Here is a 21,097-nt window from a genome sequence, read left to right as displayed (position 1 = left end):
TACCCAGTATTGAACATTTATAATAGTGTAGCTGAAGTCACGCTAAAGAATTAGTTTGTTTCTTGAGCATTAAGAGTTTGACGTGGAAAGTGTGTTTTTGTCTGATGGTAGGTCAGCTCCAGTACAGGCTCTATAATCGATTAATTATTTTTCAAAGCCCCCTCAGAACAGTAAGGGACAGAATCTGTCTGCATGACTCCACATGAATGCTACTTTTGCTGGGCTTTATTTTATGTACAACTGAAACGTGGTAATCTTTGCACATATTAAATCACAGACTCCAATGCTGCTAAGAAAGAGCCTATAAACTTTGTAATGTTGAATGGAGTTCAGATAATTTATTTAATGATGGCAAGCTTTTGACCTCCATCATCCTCATTCTAGCAACCGCACCTACTTTCAGATCCCACCTCACTGATCAACCCACATCCTATCCTCAACAAATTAGGGACGTGGTTTATGCAGTAACCAATTTTACTATCAGCACATATTAGGAAAGCAAAGACTAGTCTACTGATAGAAAAGAAACAAAACGAAACTATTTCATGTAAAAAACAAAATAACTGTAATATTGCTAAAATAATTTCTGTAGGAGTGCTGAATGCTCTCAAGAACAGAGCAGTTAACAGAGGCTGCAATCCTTACAGCACCCAACACATATTGTTCTTTTTTAAGGTTCTATTTACATAAAAACTGCAACCACTCCTACATGAAAAATCTTGTAGGCAAGTGCCAGCCACATACAAAATAAAAGGGTTACTCAGGCTTTCCTAACAATTAAAATTGTCAACTATTGAAACGGTATCCATGCTGAATAAAAAATAAGACATATCAATTAAAAAGGGAATCTGGGTAATGTTTTTATAAAATGACGGCCCTGCATCAATACTGGTAGAAAGTTTGGCTAATTTTGTTTGAGGAAGGTGTCGTACAGCTGAACACGTTTAATTTAACTTATCATAGTTCATTATTTAGACCAATCAGCAGGCTTTACAACATCTGCTACTAGTCAACAGATCTTAAAGCAGTGCTTCATTTTGGCACTGGCTGCAATTATTTTGGGGGGCTAGGGCTTATGTTTCTTCATCAGGTGTTGGCCCAGAGCAAGAGAGGGAAAGAAAGAAAAGGAAGGAGGTTGAGTTAAGAGGAAATTAGGAAACCAGTGACAAAGTGAGAAAACAGGGATGGAAAAGAGTGAAATATAGACACAGGACGTGCAGATGAGGGAGATATGAAAGAGGCATGAGATACAACCAAGGCTAGGAAGCCTTATTGTCCAGCAACACCAGCATTCAGTCATGCCAGTGGTGAGCTCCAAAATATTGGGTGCCCGCACTTTTTTTTATTATTGTTTGTAAGACAAAGTCATAATTGTAGCTCTTTCTAGCGTCAGTGCTGTTTTCTCAAGCAGACCTCTACTTGTCATTATTATGAACTAGATTACCTGCTTCTGCAGTTTGTGTGGTCGGTCAGTGTTTTTGTTTTTAAGGCACCACATATGAGGAAAGCTTCAAAACAGAGCCACAGCCTTGATCTTGTGTTATTAAAGGTCCCTACCAAGTGAAAGGAGTGTTAAAGAATTACTCATGGATCTATGGCAAAAAGTGCTTATTTTGCCATTTTCAGCTCGATCAATACCAGTCCTTAGCGAAGGTTCGTTTTCGGGGTTCCAAACTGTGAGTGCAAAAATTACATGTTTGAACCTTGTTTTTCATAGGTATGGAATGGTACTAACTGTGTATATAAAACCCAAAGTATGTGTAATGATGTAGATTTAAGAAGATGTTTAAGATTGAGACTATGGTTAGGCACAAAGCTATACATATCTAAATATGGCTGTCAAAGGAATCCCTCTAACCACCATCTGCGCAGTGTGCACTCTGTCAGACTCAATTAGCAAAATGGCAATTCTGCACTATACCAGGGAGGGTTCTTGTTGCTGCTGAAGGGTTTCTGAAGGCTGACCCTTTGAAGACTAGGCTTCTCTCAAGTCCCTCTGCCTTTCCTGTGTGCACTCCGAACAGCAGTGCCCAGAAAGTCATCAGACTGGAGCAGGAGATTGTGGATTACCCATAAGGTCTCGTTTTTATGTCTTTCTCCTTTTCTAATGTATTTCCACATCAATTAGAATTCTGCCTGTGGAGGAGTTTAAAGGGCGGGGCCAATGGCGTATCAAAAATGTATCTTAAGTTAATATTTCGGTTTATGGCATCTTCCTTGTTTGTATAAATGTATAAGGTGGTAATTAATAGGCGGAATACTTTTTTAACACGAGATAGGACGTCGATAGATTTGAACTGTCTAAAAATTGATTCCCAACCTTTTTTCAATCTTCGTTTTTTTTGGTCTTTGAGGCACAAAGATGTTTGTGGCTAATTTGTAGTTTATGACTTCAGAAAGTGGTGGTCATTTTAAATCCTGATTTTCAAATTTCAGTTGGTACTAAAATAACGTTTTGAGAATGTACTAAGTCAAATAAACTGGAGAAAAGTGTGTGTTCCACAATAGTGGCCAATGCGAATTATGGGAATATTCATAACTTAGTGATGTGGGTATTTACAAACTCTCCAAATGTCTCCATATTTGGAAACCTAACATTAGTTTGGAATAAGTGTGCAGTAGGGTGCATTTGTGCCCCAAATACTGCCTCGTTTTCAGGGGCATAACAGAATGCTTTTCTCCACGTGGAGAAACAAAGATACAAGTTAAATTTGCACGCTACACGTGTTGCTGCAGATTTTTTGCACTGCAGACGATCTGCATAAAACGTAAGTGTAGGAGTATTTCTTGAAATCTATGCCTTGCTTACATTTCATTGCACAAATCATAATCCAACAACTGTGATGTAGTTTTTTCACATTTGTTGCAAATCTATGGCATTTCCTCTGCAAGTGAAGCTTAAGCATATGCTCTGACCAATTTATGAGACTGTTATTAGAGAGGTTAAATATTCATCTACTAAACCACAAGCGTGAAAATCGATCTTAATGATTTGTAGATTAATTTTCAAAAATGGTGATTTTCTTTTATATTCTTGAACCTGAAGCTATTAGTATTAAAGTTAACATTATTAGGGGCATTGAATGACTTTAAGATCTTACACACCCAATGGGTCATTTACCTGCTTCTTTGTTCCTTGCTAGCTGTATTCTGAAGATACAGTTCCCCTTTGCACATCACCTCCATCTGAGAGGACTTGATGATTGGCTTCATAAATCTTTGTTAGCTCGAAGGCCGGGCCCTGCCACTTCAGATATAGCCTCAGTAAGTCAGCTTCTCAGAACTCCATCATGCAATCTAGGCTGTCTGTTGGCCTGCCTATCAATCTGAAATCTCTTGATTGTTCACACTGCGCGCCTTCAATATACTGTGTACTCAGCCCATTGCATTTGCGAACCACAGTACACTTTTCAGACATTTTCAATCTGATTCTAGAGTGCTTCAAATACACTTCACTCTTTAGCATACGAGTGATTTGTTGGTAAATTGTGACAAGTCTCCCTTCTCTCCTTACCTTGTTAGAACATGTGACATTCTTCAACTCCGCAGATCATTGTGTTCTTCTCCAGAGGGAAATGCACTGGTCAGGCATACCTTCTATTGCTCTCCAGTGGTTCATTTCATATCTGATAAATCACCAACAATTTGTGTACCTAAATAGTTTTCCAGTTGCCGCTGTGCCTTGGCCTTCTGTGTTTCCCCAGGGTTGAGGCTCAGCTTGCATGGTCTTTGATCGATGAGCTGTCTCCATTGTCAGCCAGGGTGATGCTCATTTTCATTCCACAGGCATGCGTGGCACTCAGTATGGACATGTGTGAGCAGTGAGTTTAGTGCTTGTGTAGTGCTTATTAAAAGATTGCTGTGCTGTTACCACTGTCAAAGACGAGATTTCTCTGCCACAATTGTATTGAAGGTATTACACTACCATATGTGGTGCATGTTTAATACTCTGCAGTGGGTCTCATGGTGGGATGGCACAACATAGTCAATGCTGTAAGTAAATAGCAAGTACATTGTGGTGCCTTTCACATTAGGATCAACTATCTGTAGTGTACTTCTCTGACAGCTTTGGCATGTCATAGGGATATCAACAGTGGATACGTTTTGCAGCAGACTATAAATCCTCTAAATTATTAACAAATTCTGGTTTTGTGTACTGCGTTAGCCAAGTGGGACATAAATTAGTAATTGTTCTCAGATACTAATTAGTCAATACATGAACTCAGCAAACAAAATCTTCTGCTAGAATGAGTTAATACATGAACTCAACAAAACCATCTGCTTGCAAGGTTTTGCTATCAAATGTCAGTTCATCAGGCTATGTGTGAATGAGATATTGACCATTGGTGCACAGCTTTTCAATGACAAGTCTAACCTCTGTTCACATGAGACCCTTAAATTTATAGGACCGGACTACAGCCGACCAGGCCTGGTTAACTTTCGATTGGGAAGTCAAACGTTTACTTTTACAAGTCACTGGTAATGTCGAGACACTTTAGCAACAGCTAGCAGCCCAAGAATATAATATAGCCTTGCAGCCCGCCGTAGGGGGCTTTACCTGCCATTAAAGACCCACTCCAGCTTTAAAGGCCCGAGCCAGAGGCAGAATGTTCTAATTAATATTGAAAGATTGAAATCCCCTCGGGCTCCTTGAGGCCTTTGTTCAACTGTTGCTGTGGGACAAACATTGGAATGTTGGAACTCTGGGCTTTTACCAGCCATTAGAAGCCCAGAGCACTCCATTGCCTTGAAAGGAGCTCCCAACAATTAAATGTGCTAATCCTTTCAAATTAACACTTTATTTTTGAAAGATTTCTTAGGCAGTGCATGCGCATGCAGTGTGCCTACAAACATTCCAGGAGATGTCCACTTGTTTATCTGGTGATAACTCTAAACTCCTTTCTTTGTTTACATTATGTGCAATTCAACCAGTCGAATGTGCATCACCATTTTCAGGAGAGCGTATCTATTTTTGCTAATTATATCCTTAGGCAAACTTCACATGTGGTGGGTTAAAGTTTATAGAAAACTCTTGAATAAGGAAAATAGATGATAGTTGCTAGTTAATGTACTAAAATGTTGACAGTAATCAAATGAGACTAGAGATTTATTACCTCTCAGGTTCATGTGCAGTCATACTGTTTGTTCAATAGAAAATGCCAGAAAGTCTCTTTGCTCAAATGTCCACATCCTTTATAATATTCATCGGTGTAATTTAAATTCACAAGCAACATGGGAGAAGTGGGGTCTTGCTAGCATATCTGGTAGCATCACATTACCATGTTTGCATATAGAAACTAGTAGCCATCTGAAATTATGAAGTCATGAAACAAAGGCCATTGACTTCTTAGGCAGCTTCTGGTGAGACTTTCTGTAAGGCCCAGAGATTACAGAACTGAAAAGATAATGAATTCCACTGGGGACATTGGCATTGGGGTAATGTTGAGTACCGGATGGTATTCTCTGGTTATTGCTTGTTGATATTGTGCTTGCTGATGGGTTCGTCCTGTTGAGAGACAGCCTCTGACCTTTTCAGTTGGTGTCTTAAGATTTCATTAGCCCAGGCAATACTTTGTATGAGAACGGTTTTAGAAATGAAGCACTGTTAACACTAATTCTACCATTGGTTTTGAAAAAGAAAATGGTCACCAGTGTTTAGAGGACAGGGTGATCAAGTCATACTGCTCTAATGTGCATTTGATAGACAAGTGCACTGGAGAAGGGGAAAAAACTGATCAGTATAACATGATGGAGTAAATTCACATGGCAGTCCTGTACCATGGATTGAATGTCTGTTGAGCATGAGAAGGTGGGTGAGATGAGGTGTTGGTGTGTTTTGGTCCTCTATGCCATCAAGATAGCAAAATGCTTCCTTTGGAACCCTGAGAGCAAAGAAAAAAACATTTCCATGGCTCTTGGCATCTGGTGTTTTTGCTTGAGTGGACAAATAACCTCGAGTCTGGAAAGTTCTCCCAACTGTTAAAATGTGTCTATGTCGCAATCAAAGTGATGTTGTGTTGAATTTTCAAAGCCAAATGTGATAATGGGTATGGGTGGCCACAATGGTGTATTTGGATTAGGCGTATGCAAAACTTATTTTTGAGTAACTTTTACAAACGTTTGTGAAAATTACCTGGAATTTTACAATATTCAATGAAATTAATTTTGTGGCATCTCGTGTTAAAAAATCAAGAATGATAGAAGCAAAATGACTACTTCGAGGAAAAATGTCTCTTGCAAGACATTTTCGGTTCAAAGTGGTCTTCTGGTGAAAAAAATGTGCACAATTTCTCAGCTGCAGAATTACTTTTTTGTGAATTTTTCCTAATCTGAAATGTGTTAATTTTGTGGGTTTAGTAAAAAATTGTGTACAGGTCTAATTTTCACCTCAATCAAACTGTAATCCAAGGGTGAGATAAAACATTTCTAGGTCGAATTTCAGTTGTCTGTTTTCCATCTCAGAGGTGCCAATAAAATATCAATGAAATGCATTTGTTGTACAGTGATGGAATGGCTCGCTTCCCCTTCCATGCAGGTCCCTGACTGTTCTTCCCCCACGCTACACCACACATGTGCCTTTCAGCCCTGTGTCTATCTCATTATGTTTCTAATAACTATAACTTGCCCTGCACGTGAGATAGCCTGAACACCTGCCTCCACTATGTGCAGATGGTATCACCTACACCTCTCCCTTTTGCTTGTCAAATGTCATCAGCCATTCCTTCATGCATTTGTATTGCCATCAGTCCCCTGTCCCATGCACGCGTTTAATGTTGCTCGCAACCACACCACCTGCGCACATGTAAATATCCTTAATCCTTTCCACCTTGCTGTATGTCTGATACTGTTGGGCTTCTTCTCTTTAAATGTCACATGCCAATTGTTATTATGTTTTTAGCCACAGTCCCGTATGTCTCTGATGTCCTCAACGCCCAACTGTTCACTTTGACTGATGTGCGGGCCTCCCATCCACACCTGTTTCAGATGCCCTAATTCAAACTCACTGCTATATTGTGATGCAGTGGGGTACTCACTTGTCATCAGCCCGAGGGCAAGGAAGGTGGCCTCTGTGAAATTCAGCAGTAATCAGGGTTAGGTGGGCCCCTCGGGCCCCTGGTGCCACTGCACCTGCTCCACCAACGGAACCCATGCCGGTTGCCTGGTGTTCAGAAAATGACTTCTCACCTTACCTTACACATAGTACATATGTCCCGGCCACGTCGATTGCACTTTGTTTGTATATGTTGGAAAAACACATTCACAGAAACTGATGATAGTTAATCAAATTTATATACAATGTAATCTGTAGAAAGAAAATACTTCCTGAAACGTGGTAGATTTTCCAGGCTCCTTGACTTGGACATTCACCAGGCCTCTGTTATGACATTCTGGATAATATCTTATGGCTACATGCTCTCTGCTACAACCCCGGTTTCCCCAAGGACCATTATATTTTGAGAAAAAAATCTTAGAGCTAACCACAATTAGCATTCGCTGTCAAACATAGAGCTCAATTGTGTTCTTTCCACTCTTTCATATGATGTCTGCTGCCCTAGTCCTGGTTCTTCAGACTCCTGAAAACAAAGGAAAATATTGAAACGATATGGAAATGCTCTTTACAAATCTTGCCATGCAGGACCTGTGTGGTGTAGAAAGCAGCCCGGGGAGGTTACTTGATAGACAGTTTGTCATTGCTGAAAATAAACCCTTCGCCCTTGATCCTGTCATGGAGATGATCTCATTAGGTGCAATAAAGGCCAGTAAAAAGAGGCATCTGGACTTCAGCTGCGTCCCTCTGACAGGGTTAAGTTCACAAACTTGAAATGTTCCTGCCTCCACCCTGACATGGGCTGGTGTTTCAGCGACCCGGCTGGGCTTCTGAGGAGAACTTACAAGCTCACTATCAGGTGTAGATGTGAACACTTATGGCTTTGCTGCTGTTCTGTTCAACAGAAATAATAGTATCAACCTGCAGTTTATGAATACCTCAGTCACCTTCACTCCTCCTCACCTATACGGTTTGCCCTCTTCAGAGTGGGGAATTGTTCTTATAACTTTACAAAGTGTGTGTCGCTCATCAGCAGGCCATTTTAGTAACAAAATCTTATGTTTTGTTAACTTTCTTATCCAGTGGTACAGACAAGACCACTCCCTAGAGAGACTCATGCTCTTTTCAGGAGTCCCCTTCCCAGTGGTACAGGCCAAGCCTCCTGGAAGTGGTGTTTATTTCTGCAGTTTCTTATAGCGCCAAAGGGATTAGAGCGCAGTACACGAGCACCAGTTTCAATACAGAAGGTCAGATTAATTTAGGCACAGGGAGATTAAGTGATGGGCACAAGGAGATTAAGTGATGTGTAATATAATAAACACAAAAAGTATGAGGTTTACTTATAAGATGGAACCGCTGGAAAAAGATTTACCTAGGGCTCCTCAGAAAGCTTTTCTAATGCACATCAAGGGAAGGCAGTGTGGGTGTTCAGGTACAACACCACCGCCATGTGGTACTGCACCAAGAGGGTAGGGTGAGGTTGTGGACCCTTTGTCAAGAGGTCATGCGTCTCTGGACATGGCTGGAACAGCAGGGCATATCCCTGGTGGTTCAACATCTGACAGGTTCCCTGAACCCCGGAGCAGACGAACTCAGCAATCAATGCCTAGCGGATCATGAATGGTGTCTTCATCTGCAGGTGGCATAAGGTCTCTTTCAGCAGTGGGGAAAGCCTTGGTTAGATCTGTTTGCCTCCCAAGACAACATGCAATGTCAGCAGTTTTGTGCGCTGGAGTTTCCAAGGCAGCTATCCCTCAGTGACTCTTCATTTAGAGTGGAGCTCAGGTCTCCTGTACGCCTTTCCACTTGTAGCACTCCTGCCTGGAGTTCTTAAGAAGATCAGGAATGACCAGGCATAAGTCATCCCTGTAGCTCCGGACTGGGTGTGGAGAGTCTAGTATCCCGAGCTTCTGCACATGAGCATCAATTGTTCGATCAGGCTGCCTCTTCGGGAGGATTTTCTGTTGCAGCAGCAGGGGAGGGTCCACCACCCAAACCTGTCACCTCTCTGCCTTCTTGCATGGAGGTAGAGTGGCAACAGATGACAGTTTTTTACTTTCCTCTCAAAGTCTGTAATGTCATTCTGGCAGCCATGCATCCCTCTACCAAAACTGTATATTTATGCAGATGGAAGAATATTGTGCAGAGAAATCTATACTACTTCTTTCTTTTTCTCTATCTGATGTCCTTCTTTTTATTCTCACCCTTGCCACGTAGGGCTCAGTTTTGGGTACTCTTAAGGGTCACCTTTCTGCTGTCTTTGCCTTCTTCCGGCTGCCTGACTATCCCTCCTTATTTAAGTCCCCTATTGTAATTAAATTCCTCAAAGAACTTGTATATATGTTTCCCCTTTCACCTTTCATTACGCCTCAGTGGGATCTTAATGTGGTCCTCTACTAATGTGTGCTCCTTTTGAGCTATTGCACGGTTGTCTCTGCCGGCTGCTCACTATCAAAACAGCATTTCTTTGGCCAATAACATTTGCTTGGAGGGTAAGTGAGCTGCAGGCTTTGGAATCCAAGCCTCTCTACGAATCTGTCTTTCCAGATACACTGGTGCTCCACACTAGGGCCTCTTTCCTTCCGAAAGTGGTGACACCTTTTCATGTGGGCCAGTCCCCACATTCTACACTCGCCCACATCCCACCAAAGAAAAGTAGCAACTCCACGTCTGGACCCAAAAAGAACATTGTTGTTCTACATTGATAGCACAAAAGAGTTCCGGGTGCACGACCAACTCTTCTTGGGCTATGTTGGGGCTAAGAAATGTTGAGTGGTGCAGAAACAGATGGGTCGTTCTCTACATCAAAATCTGCTACGCATTGGACAAGAAGCAACCCCTTGAGCGCCTGTGGGCTCATTCGACCAGAGCCAAAGCTGTAATCACAGCATTAGCTCGTGGAGTCCTAGTCCTGGACATCAGGCAGCAACGTGGGCATCCCTGCACATGTTTACTAAGCACTACTGCCTGGACAGTCAGGTTTGCAGGTATGTGCATTTCACCCGGTCAGCCCTGCTGCACTTTTAAGTTTAGAAAATGTGTCCGCAGCCTACCGCTAGGGACTGTATTGCTTGGATATCGATTCAAAAGTAAGGAATCTGCAACTAGATGTCCCTATCAGATGACCAAGTTACTTCCCTTCAGTAATGCATCTGGTAGAGACAGTACCTAGCCGTGGATGCCTTACAGAGCCACCCATCCTACCTGCACTGTCATCAGAGTTATAGGACTAAGGACACTTCATTTCAGGGCCCTACTTTGGACACACCAGTGTCAGTGCACTTCATGGCTCTGCCCTCCTGGCGTGGAAAGTCACAAACAAGCAACTTACGTTAGCGTGCCGAGGTAGTGCCAATATAGGTGACAGCAACATCACTTCTGGTGCGGCCGCCACCGTGCTTGGCTGACGCCACCTACTGGCTCGCAGGGGTAGTGCTTCTGCAAAATCCTTCTGGATCCAGTCTGACGCCTGGGAAATTCACAAGTAAGGAATCTGCGGCTAGATAGTGTCTCTACCAGATAAAGCGTTACCGAAGGTGAGTAACTTGCTCTATAGGAAGCTCACAACAGTCCAGGACAGAATATGTCCTTTGTTCAGACCCTGCATGTGTGCACATTCACAAATTTAAGCAAGTATACAACCATATCTTGTGTTTTTTTAATAGTTATTTCAAAGAGTCATAAAACAACAGGGCTGGAATGCTCACAAAATCCATTGACAGTCCTATTCCACTTACTATGTGTGTTCGCCCAGTGCTCCTGTCCTTTTATGCCTCTGCTCTCACAACTGTATTGAAAGCCACTGGACACCCGGACGTAGGGGTGACCCTCAGGTTCAGATCTCAGCCTTCATCATCTTAACAGAATTGTTTAGCATGGCCGCTAACACGCTGTTTAGTTGCTTCCCATTTATTCATTCATTGGCAGATTTGGTGTGAATCAGACCTAAAAGGTGGCAGGCTGCTTGACATATTAGTGGACAACATTCAAATCCTTCCCAATAAGAAAGTCCAGCCGCACCTAGATTTATATTTGTAGAGGACGGGTTACTTCAATCATTTAGTCTTTAAAAATACAACATCCACCAACCTTTCCTTGTTAAATTTGACAGTTCATCTGCCCTCAAAGCATACCACGCCAACCTCCAATTGTGATTCTATGTGCCAGTCTCCTCGATTGCATTGATTTTCTGTGCATTTTCTTTTCTCGTTTACCTATTTTGTCTTGCTTTTTCATTTGTTATTAGCAGCCAGCGCTGTTCAATACAACTGCACAGTTCCATCGATGCTTATATACTTCGATGCATTGTTCTATTCTGAAGTTAAAAACATAATAAAGAAAATAACAATTCATTTACAACCAGTATTGGTCAGTAAACTTGCAGTCTGTGATTTTCCTCATTATTATTACTTACCACGGGCTAGTCCAGCTTTCATGTGTAAGAGCTTTCAAAATCTAAGATTTATTGAAAATCTGGAATCCTGGCCAGTTTTGACCACTGGGTCTCAGCATTAGGATTCTCGAGGACTGGTCAGTTACCTAAAATAATGCAGTGAAATAAAAACATCATATCATACGAATTATGACAATCTAACTGAAACAATAAGTTTGTGAGTAAGGGCCCCTGTGATGCACATCTTCACATTTGTCGTTAAACTTTCAACAACGTTCTCGATTAACTTAGCCACAATAGCGCTCACCAACGTGTTGTCATGTAAAACCAATAATCATAAAAAAAATGCCTCGAGAATGTTAATCTCATCATCTCTGCCTTACAGTGCGCCAACGAGTTTTGCCCAAAAATCGTCTGATCGGAAACGCCTGAACTCTCGAGAGAGGGGAGCGACTGTTGACAGCAGCGATAAAAACATGGTGTTTTGCAACATACACTTTGGGTGTTCAACTCTGGAGGCCTGGAAACTGGAATAGGTGGAACTCTGCCATGATGATGTCATGGCTGCGTTGATTAAACATAACAAGCCACGGTCAACCTACGTTTATTGCCTTGAACATAACTGGGCATAGAAATTCAAATCTTGGAAGTCCTTGACAAGTTTGAGTTCAGTAATTTGGGTCTTTTATTTTCACTCGAGCTGTCAGATTTTCCTGGCAGTTTCACAGCATGTGTATCCCGTCACTCTGGTTTTGACTTGGAGGCTTCCTCCAAAGAACTTGACATCTGTTTCTATGCACACATCTTAAGGGCCTAGTTATGGGACAGTGTGGACTGCGGAAAAGATACTAAACTCACACAAGAGGCCTGAAGGCAGGGCAGTGGTGTGACATGAATCTGACTTTCTATTTAGATCATGTCCATATTTGAACTGAAAAGGTATGTTCTCTTCCCTAGAATGCAAGCACTTTTATTTGAACCAATGTAGTATAAATATATGTATTTATTTATCTATCTATCTATCTTTATATATCCAAACAAAGCATACCTCACATGGCGCGATCATCGACTGTTGCCTGCTGTCAGGGATGGATCATTTCCTTGCAATTAATTCCTTTCAAAAGTAATTTGCAGCACTCCAAAAGACTTTATATCTGTATTTACTCTTCTTCAGACCAAACCATCCTCATCACCAAATGGTTTGTTCTGAAGAAGAGTAAATACTGATATAAAGTCTTTTGGAGTGCTGCAAATTACTTTTGAAAGGAAAAATATATATATATGTATATATATATATATCCAAACAAAACTGTTTCAAAGTTAGAGTAAGTCATAAATTATGCAAAACAGAAGAGAGAACACTGGGTAGTTCCCAAGTTTAGGTGGAGAGCGGCTCCAGTAAGGTGCACCCTGCAATACTCTAGATTTGCTCACCTCAAGTGTCTGTTTTTCTAGCAAAGTTTTAAAGCATAGGATTGGCACAGGGCCATCTACGCCGAGATAGAAAGCGACAGTCTTTTGCCATTTGTACAGCAAAAATTGATATTTATAATGCTGTTTATTGTCAGTGCTGTGTGTGGGGAGGGCCGTGACTAACCAAAAGTGAAGCCAAGTGTGAGTTATTATGCCCGCCCCTTCCTCAACATTGGTAGTAGATGTGATATTGCACATTGCACTTCTCCATATATGGTGTATGCGTGGCATTTTTCCAAGCACATATTTTTTTGAAATGTACTTAACCAAAACCAGGATGCAAGAGGTTACATTTGTGCAGTAATGTAGCATCACAATGAAGAAACCTCATGACTGTTAGGAGAGTTGTTTTCTTGTGTAAAGTAATTTTAACATGTAATCGATGAGGCCATAAAGAGTGTATTTCTCATTTCAATGTTTTTGTACTGTGGTAATAAACTGGAATTTGAACTTTGTACTTTAGTAATAAATATGTGACTGTGCATTATTAGTACTGTTGCTCTAACAGAAATTATTGAGCCACATTTATTTTCATCACCGTGGTATAATTGTCATGCCACAGAAAGTTAATGTGGCCCAGTATCACAATTTCATTAGAACATCTATACTAATAAATACACATTCATGCATTTATTACTAGAGTGCTGTGGTCGAATACATATTATTACCACAGTACTGCAATAAAATCACTGCTTTATGACTCACATAGTGCATGTTGCAATGAGCGCACAGGGACAAGACTTGGGAGTCGAAACGCGTCGGTAGTGGTGAAGGTGATGAACTAATACTAAAATACATTTGTCCCCATGACTTTCCTGGAGTGCAGCGTATCAGTAATTCTTGTGTAGAAATAAAACAAGGGAAGATCTGTCTCTAATGCTAGCACCAGCCTGGAGAAAATGCACTGTAATGGGACCGCCTTGTGTCATTATTGTTACTTGAAATAACATTACTATAACAGTTGAATTTCTATGTTTTTGTGTGAGTAAATTCAGAAGCCGAGTCCCAAGATGGCTGCCAACACTTCCTGGTTTGAAGTGATGGCAGCCAGTCAGAGCTGTGCATTTCCCTGTACGAGCTCGTCATTATTTGCGAAGTCGTCGCAGTCAGAGATATACAAATGTAATATCCTTTTAATATCTCCAAAGCTACTGGACGGGTTTACACCACATAAGCGAAAGCACAATCTGCGTACCGAAAGCTAGCTTTCTGCCAAATTTGGTGTAATTCAGTCTAGTGGTTGGGGTTGTAGTCTTGTCTAAAGACCCTATGGCAACCCTCTCCCCCTCTTTTTCTTGGCCCCTGCTAGTTGGATCACCTGAAACTTTCTGGGCGCAACAAGAATCACCAGCACTTTTTTTTGGTGAAAATTTTGTGAAGTCATCAAACGCTGCCAAAGGTATAGGCAAGTAAAAAAAAACATGGACATGGTCCTAACTATAACTACCTAGTGGTGACCACCACTAGTTTATATATATATATATATATATATATATATAAATATATATATATATATATATATATATATATATATATATATATATATATATATATATATATATATTTCTCCAAATGGGCCCTGTCAGGGCACGCTCCATTAAGTCGGTGCTCATGTCAGGGACGGGCCAGCCCTGTAAAAATGTCTCCACCAAATGACACAGAGTCATACACGGCACACACAGGAATCCTTGTGTTTGAAATGTATTCTTCCAACAGAAATGAGTAACCCAACCACCACCAACGCGTTTCAACCACCAAGGTCTTGATCACGGTGGGTAAGTGATCCATTTACAACTTCATTTATAGGCTCTCCTATTACATGCCATTAAGGGGCATTCTGGGATATGTAGTTATACCAAGTTTTATATATTATATACCTCCACACAGTGACAAACAAAATACAAATTATTTCAAACCCCTCTTACCACATTAATAAAACAAGACTCAATATAAATATCACAAATATTAAAACCAAATATTTGTTGACCTTATTTACACACATCAAATTTTGAATTTAAAATTTTTAAGTTTTCAGGGAGGAGACATTGTGAGTAGAGAAGCAAAATATATACACACACACATAGAAACAGACAGAAGGAACTGTTACCATGTTGTCATTTCCGAGTTTTTTTTAGATTTTTTAAGTTATATCTGAAATAAGCAGGTCAGGTAACCTTCTAACAGGCTAGTGCTAAGGAAGTTTGTACTTTTTGATCTGTCCCTGCCTTGCTTTTTCATCTAAACAATTCTTTACATTTACTATGATGTTAAACACATCTTTCTATATGTATCTCAATATCTATATGTCTATATATATATAATAATCATGATCTCACACAAATTCCTGTACATGTCAAACACCCCCTCTCAGAGAGGCAACAGCCAGGCATATTTCTTCAAAGGTTCACATTTTTAAAGCAAATTAAAGATGGTAATATAATTCCTCATCCCCATTGATCCCATATGGGATCTTGGTTTTTAGTCTAATTATAAGCCTTGATTCTAGGCGTCTCAACTTTTGTACTCTGTCACCTCCTCTCTCATGTTTTCTCACCACCGCTGTACCAAAGAATCTGATATGTAGCCAATCAGCTCCCACATGATTTTTCAAGTGTTTAGTCATTGCATAGTTGCTATCACCATTTTGGACTGCCCTTATATGTTCTAAAATTCGTTTTCTTAAGGGGCAAATGGTGCTACCCACATATCTCATGCCACAGAGACATTCTATCACATATACTACAAATGTAGTGTCACATGTGATTCTTACATCAATTATAAAGTATAAATATATATATATATGCGTGGTAAAGATGCATTTGTTGCAATGACCGTGGGGTAGATGCATGTGTGGTAAAGGCATGTGTCGTTCCGTCATAAAATCCCATGCAATAAACCCAATAACTCTTAAAGGACGTAATGATAAAGCATGGACACAGTTGTTAATTTGCTCTGGTATATCTAACATTACTGACAAGATTATTGTTTATTTTTGCTTCTAGACACCTTGCATAAAACAAGCTATTCCATGCATTAGCAATGCAAAGACTACAATTGACTTGTATCTCCCAAATATTTTAGTGGAGTTAACATAGCAAACATCCATGTTTCAGAAAAGTGTTTATTATTCGATCATTCTGTGGCTGCTTCATTTAGGACCCTTCTTGTATAATGTTAGTATGAATAACTTTCTGATAGGAACAGGCCATCATTTCATTGGCTTATCACCTTTGTCTGTAAGGTTCTGTGTTTATTTTGTCTGCTATGCTACCGTGACTGTGTTCTCCTCACCTGTTACTAAATATTGCCTTGTCTGTCGGTGATTGTCTGGTACTAAGTATGTCAAGTTGTTGTAAGTAATATCCTAACAGTGTTCAGATGTGCCAGAGGGATTTTCAGCAGCTGAAGCTTCACAAGTGATATCCTGCTAAACTATTCCGGAGTGTTGCTAATTAAAGTGGCCACTCCTAAAATGTGCCATGTTGCTTCTAATGTGTGGGTGAAGACAGTCACAAGAGAACAGCTGCACGTGTGCATCACACTTATGTTAAGCTCCAGTCTTAATGCTGTGCCGGATTGGAATCCGTAATCTACTACTGCAGTGCTGCTTACAAACGGGGCTATGAGATGGTGGTGAGTGTGTTGAGCATTACCCTAGTACAAGGAAGCAAGCAATAATAATTCTCTCCATTGCACCAGCACACTTCTCGCGTCACTGCTGTCAATTCTTGATGTGGTGCCCCAGCAGGAGCTAGCAGTGTTCACTTCTTTTTCCAACCCAACAGTAATGTGTTTGATAGGACAATTGATGTGGAAATGTGAGAGAGGTAAGGATTGGGAATTGCAGTCACAGAAAGCAGATTGGGCTCTGACAGACTCTTTAGAGGTGAAATGCCTGTATGCAAAGCAGGAATTGCAGTTCAGGAACTGGGTACCACAAGAGTTTATAGGAGGTGTCATGCTGGGTTCTTCAGAGAAGATAGCTTTGGAGGCACTTGGCTTACGTTCCCTAGCAGTTAACATTAACCAAATTCAATATGCAACAGAAAATAACTCTCACATAAGCATCTTTGATTCTTTGTGGCTACGAATTAGCGGTTCAGGGTTTAACTCAAGAGAAAAGGGAAGGGTGAGCCTATGTACAAGGCAATTACACTTATCACAATTGCAATAAAATATGACTGTTCAGACAAGGTTGTGTGTTAATGCAACCTTTGTAAGCATACTTCACTATATTACATTTGTAATCACATTAATGAAAATACAGAACACAGTCCACAGTACTATATACCAATGTAACATAGTAATGGTACAACGAACCACTAAGGTCACAATGAGAATAGTGATCTCTTGTGGGTACCAGGCAGTATTTGAGGGAGATCATCAAGCATTACCAAAAAATAAAACGAGAGCTCCAGCTTCAAACATTTTAAAATGTTCTTAAAGCTCTAGCGCTTGTAAGTCCTGGCGTTTTGATGTTTGCAGAGCTCTGGTCTTCAAGAAGTTCCTTTGATTCCAAAACTCGGAACCCTCTTGAAACAGTAATGACGAGTCACCACTGAAATGCAGTATGCATACGATAACATGGAACTGTCAAACGGCTATAATCCAGAAAGCTTTCAAAGGACACTGTAACTAAAATGGAGGATCACAACCACTTTGCCGCTATTGGCTAATTGTATATATATCATATCAATTAAGGTCCACTACCATAAAGAATTGCAAGTACATAAAACAACACAAAGCAGAGAAAAACAAAGTGCCAAGCAGTGGCGGCTGGCTTGTATTTAGGGCAGGGGTTGGGGTGGGGGCAACACAATCATAATATTTTTTTTTTTAAAGGGACTTCCCTGTCAGCGACGTGTCTTCCTCTCCTCACTGCGGCCTTTCTCGTTGTGGCTCCAACGCGGCAGTGGGGACCAGAAAACAGCACTAACAAATCCTGACGCTGCTGTCATGCTGGCAACCAGCATGACAGCAGCGTCAGAATTGGTGGGCATGGCCTTTCTCAACGCTCACAAGAGCACTGGAGGCCTGTGATTTCGCTAGCCCAGCTGTGTTTAAACAGCTGGGTTAGAGAAGTTTAAAGTGCGCATTTCAGTCTGCTCATCACAAGACGACCGGCCAAAGGAACATGCACACTTTGAACTAAAGTGCACTGCTCCCTGCTGCTGTCACTCAGCAGCAGTGGCCCCGTCCTGTCCTGACACTCGGTTCAGGACGGGGTGCTGAAAAATAAAATGGTAATAAATACATTTTATTACCATTTTATTTTTCAGTTCTGGGTGCATTTTTTTTTTAGTGGGGCTATGCTCCTCTGCTCTCATGGAGGGCCCGCCCTGGTGGCAAGTACGATGTGAAGGGTAACTACAAGGAAGGGGGACAGTGGCTTGGAGTTTGTGTTTGTACTTGTTGGTAGGCTGCAGGTATGCTGACCTCATGGGTGCTAAGAGACACAAAGAGCCACAGCCCAGAAGCACAGGGGGTTCACAGGAAGCCTATGTATCTCTGGACCATTTAGCTGGCTAACTGGGTGCAGAACCACTGTTAAAATAGAGCAGAGAAGCAGATATTTAAGCAAGACAGGCCGTGCATAAGGGGGTGTATTCTTCAGGTAGACTCTCTGTCCTCTCATTTACACATGTAGCAGTCGATCTCTCTGGTACGGACCTTTGTCTTTGTTGAGGTGATTGAATGACTCGGCTTATGTCCACAAATCTGTCACTGAGGTTGATTCCTCAGCAATCTGCCACCATCTTGTGCTAAAGGATAGAGAGTGCTTAAGCACTTATCAGCAAGAAGGGGCTTCCACACAGTATACACCGTTAGACTCGCAGTGCCAGTCGGACCACAGGCAATGTGGCGGTCTGAGTGCAACGTTATGACCACTGCAGTCGTGCTGCGGTCGGACCGCCAGCAGTGCAAGGATCAGACATTCTGGCGGTTACGGCAGTCCTAATCCACCAGTGCAGCGCTGCCCTGGTGATTACGACCTTGTTCTCCGCCAGCAATTTCATGGAAGTAACACCGTCATGAAAATGCTGGTGGAGAACAGGTAAAGGGGGAACCGGGGGGTGGGGACCTGCACTGCCCATGTACTTGGCATGGGCGGTGCATCGGTCCCCCTGGCCAGCACCCTCGCAGTGTTCACTGCCTGCTTTGCAGATAGTGAACATTGCGAGGATGCTGGTGCTCCCTACAGCATTGCCGCTGGTTCGATTACGAGCCTGAGACAATGCTGTAGGGTGTTTCTCACTAGGCCAGCGGACACAGGAAACTCTTAATGAGCCTGGTGTGGAGGTAGCCACTATAGCGGCAACATCCCGGTCCGAAGTTACACGGACAGGCAAAACCGTCTGCCGAACTTGTAATGAGGGCCTTAGTCTTGGCCAGGAAGAATTGGGCAGCAGACCTGCTCCACACTCTGGAATGCAGCTACTGCAATGGAGCACAAACAATCCTCAGTTCAGGTGATATCAGGAAGCTGCTGGATAGATGCAGGTTAAACACACAAAGCTAGACAGCGGGGCTAAAGACCACTGCAATTAAGTGCATATTGCATTTTGCTGAGTCTAATCAGACTGGGATAGTGTTTCCTTCCCGAGACGAGGACACTTCCCCATCTAGAAATCACTACAGTCCTGAAACAAAAATGTTTGTAAGATGTTCATCTGTAGGCAGCATCCATCCTCCATCTTGCGTGCACCAAACTTACTCAAAACTAACCTATCATTAATGGCTATTAGTGACCCTAACGTAAGGTGCATTAGTAAAGATCCTAAAGCCATTCCTGCCTATATATGTTTTAATGTTCACAAAGGGTTACACCATTGGTGACTGTTCATAGTGTTTATGAACATTCCATTTAAACAAAAGAAATATAGACAGATGAGGTCGCTGTCTATCAAGATCTCTCAAATTCATTCTTCTATAATACTAAATGAGAGTGAGAACCAATTAGGTTTCTGCCTATTCTGAGGGCGCAACGTGAGAAGCACCAGGGATCTTATAACACAAAATGCCCTGGGGGTGCAACAGGCATTTGTGCCTGGTTTGCGTGCCCCTGGGCCACTTTGGTATTACAGAAGGGGCCACAGATGCTTGTGCGGCCCCTTCTGTAATACAGATAGCGCTGGCGCACATATAGCAACATAGCTATCATTAGAGGGCATTTCCTTATTGCCTTCTGAAGGCACCCTTCTGGAGGGATGCAAAAGGATCCCAAGGGCCCCCCAGTCATCCTCTTGCAGGTGGGTGCAGTAACTCACTGCAAGGGGATCTCTAAATCCTCTGAAAAGTGCAGGTAGGTTGCCGCCTGCACAGAGAAAACACAGAGCAGCTTTTAAGCAGCTGTTCTGTATTTCTCATGTCTGCGCTGCCCTGGGGGCAGCACGAGTTAGCGGCTGCCCTGAGGGAAGCGCATTCTGTTAATAGGGTGCATTTTCCCTGTTTGCACCTGGCGCACCTGCTTTAAGGTGCGCAGTGACGCAAATAGGGAAATTGCACCATATAGGTAAGATGGGCCCAGGTGTGCAGTTTTAGGGGTCCCAAGGGATTAGTGGCTTCACAAAGTTTGTCAAAAAGTAAAAATTCAGGGGAATGGCCAGGAACAAAGGAAAACGGGCAAAATGTCACAACCATTGTGCAGGCCATGTTTTCTTGATTCCTTCAAGAATGAGTTAGACTTGTGTACCTCTTGTACTGCTATTATATCAGCATAGTGCTTTATGCCAAAGAATGGGTCACACCAAAGGTAAGAACTAGATAAATCAAATCAAAATCAAATCAGGGTTTAAAAAATGCAACTACTAACCTGTAAAGGTCTCTAGTCGCTAACAGGGGTTTGTCCTCTGAGCTTCAGTCAAAGAGCCAGGTTTTAAGGTCCTTCCTGAATTGAGGTTGCAATGGTGACTGCCTAAGGGGCTTGGTGTTCCAGCTCTTTGCCGCAAGGTAGGTGAAGGATCTCTCACCCGCCAAGGTCTTCCATATGCGGGGTACAGTGGCTAGTGCTTGTTGAGCGGAGTAGAGAGGTCTGATGGGGGAGTAGAAGGTAATGCAGTGGTTGAGGTAGGTGGGTCCTAGGTTGTGGAGGGTCTTGTAAGCCTGGACAAGCAGCTTGAAGTTAATTCTCTTCTAATAGGGAGTCAGTGGAGGTTTCTTAGGTGATTGGAGATATGTTCGTG

The 21,097-nt window shown here is 41.9% G+C and overlaps 1 protein-coding gene across 4 annotated transcripts in view; it reads left to right on the top strand.

Annotated features, from left to right (window-relative positions):
- Positions 1-21,097, top strand: part of NBEA (neurobeachin) — a 1,608,295-nt gene that overhangs the window by 575,223 nt on the left and 1,011,975 nt on the right. The gene's annotated exons all lie outside the window — the stretch shown is intronic.

Source organism: Pleurodeles waltl, chromosome 8 (assembly GCF_031143425.1).
Source record: "Pleurodeles waltl isolate 20211129_DDA chromosome 8, aPleWal1.hap1.20221129, whole genome shotgun sequence".
Lineage (NCBI taxonomy): Eukaryota > Metazoa > Chordata > Amphibia > Caudata > Salamandridae > Pleurodeles > Pleurodeles waltl.
Note: the sequence above shows the minus strand (reverse complement) of the source record. Positions and strands in the feature narration are given on the sequence as shown.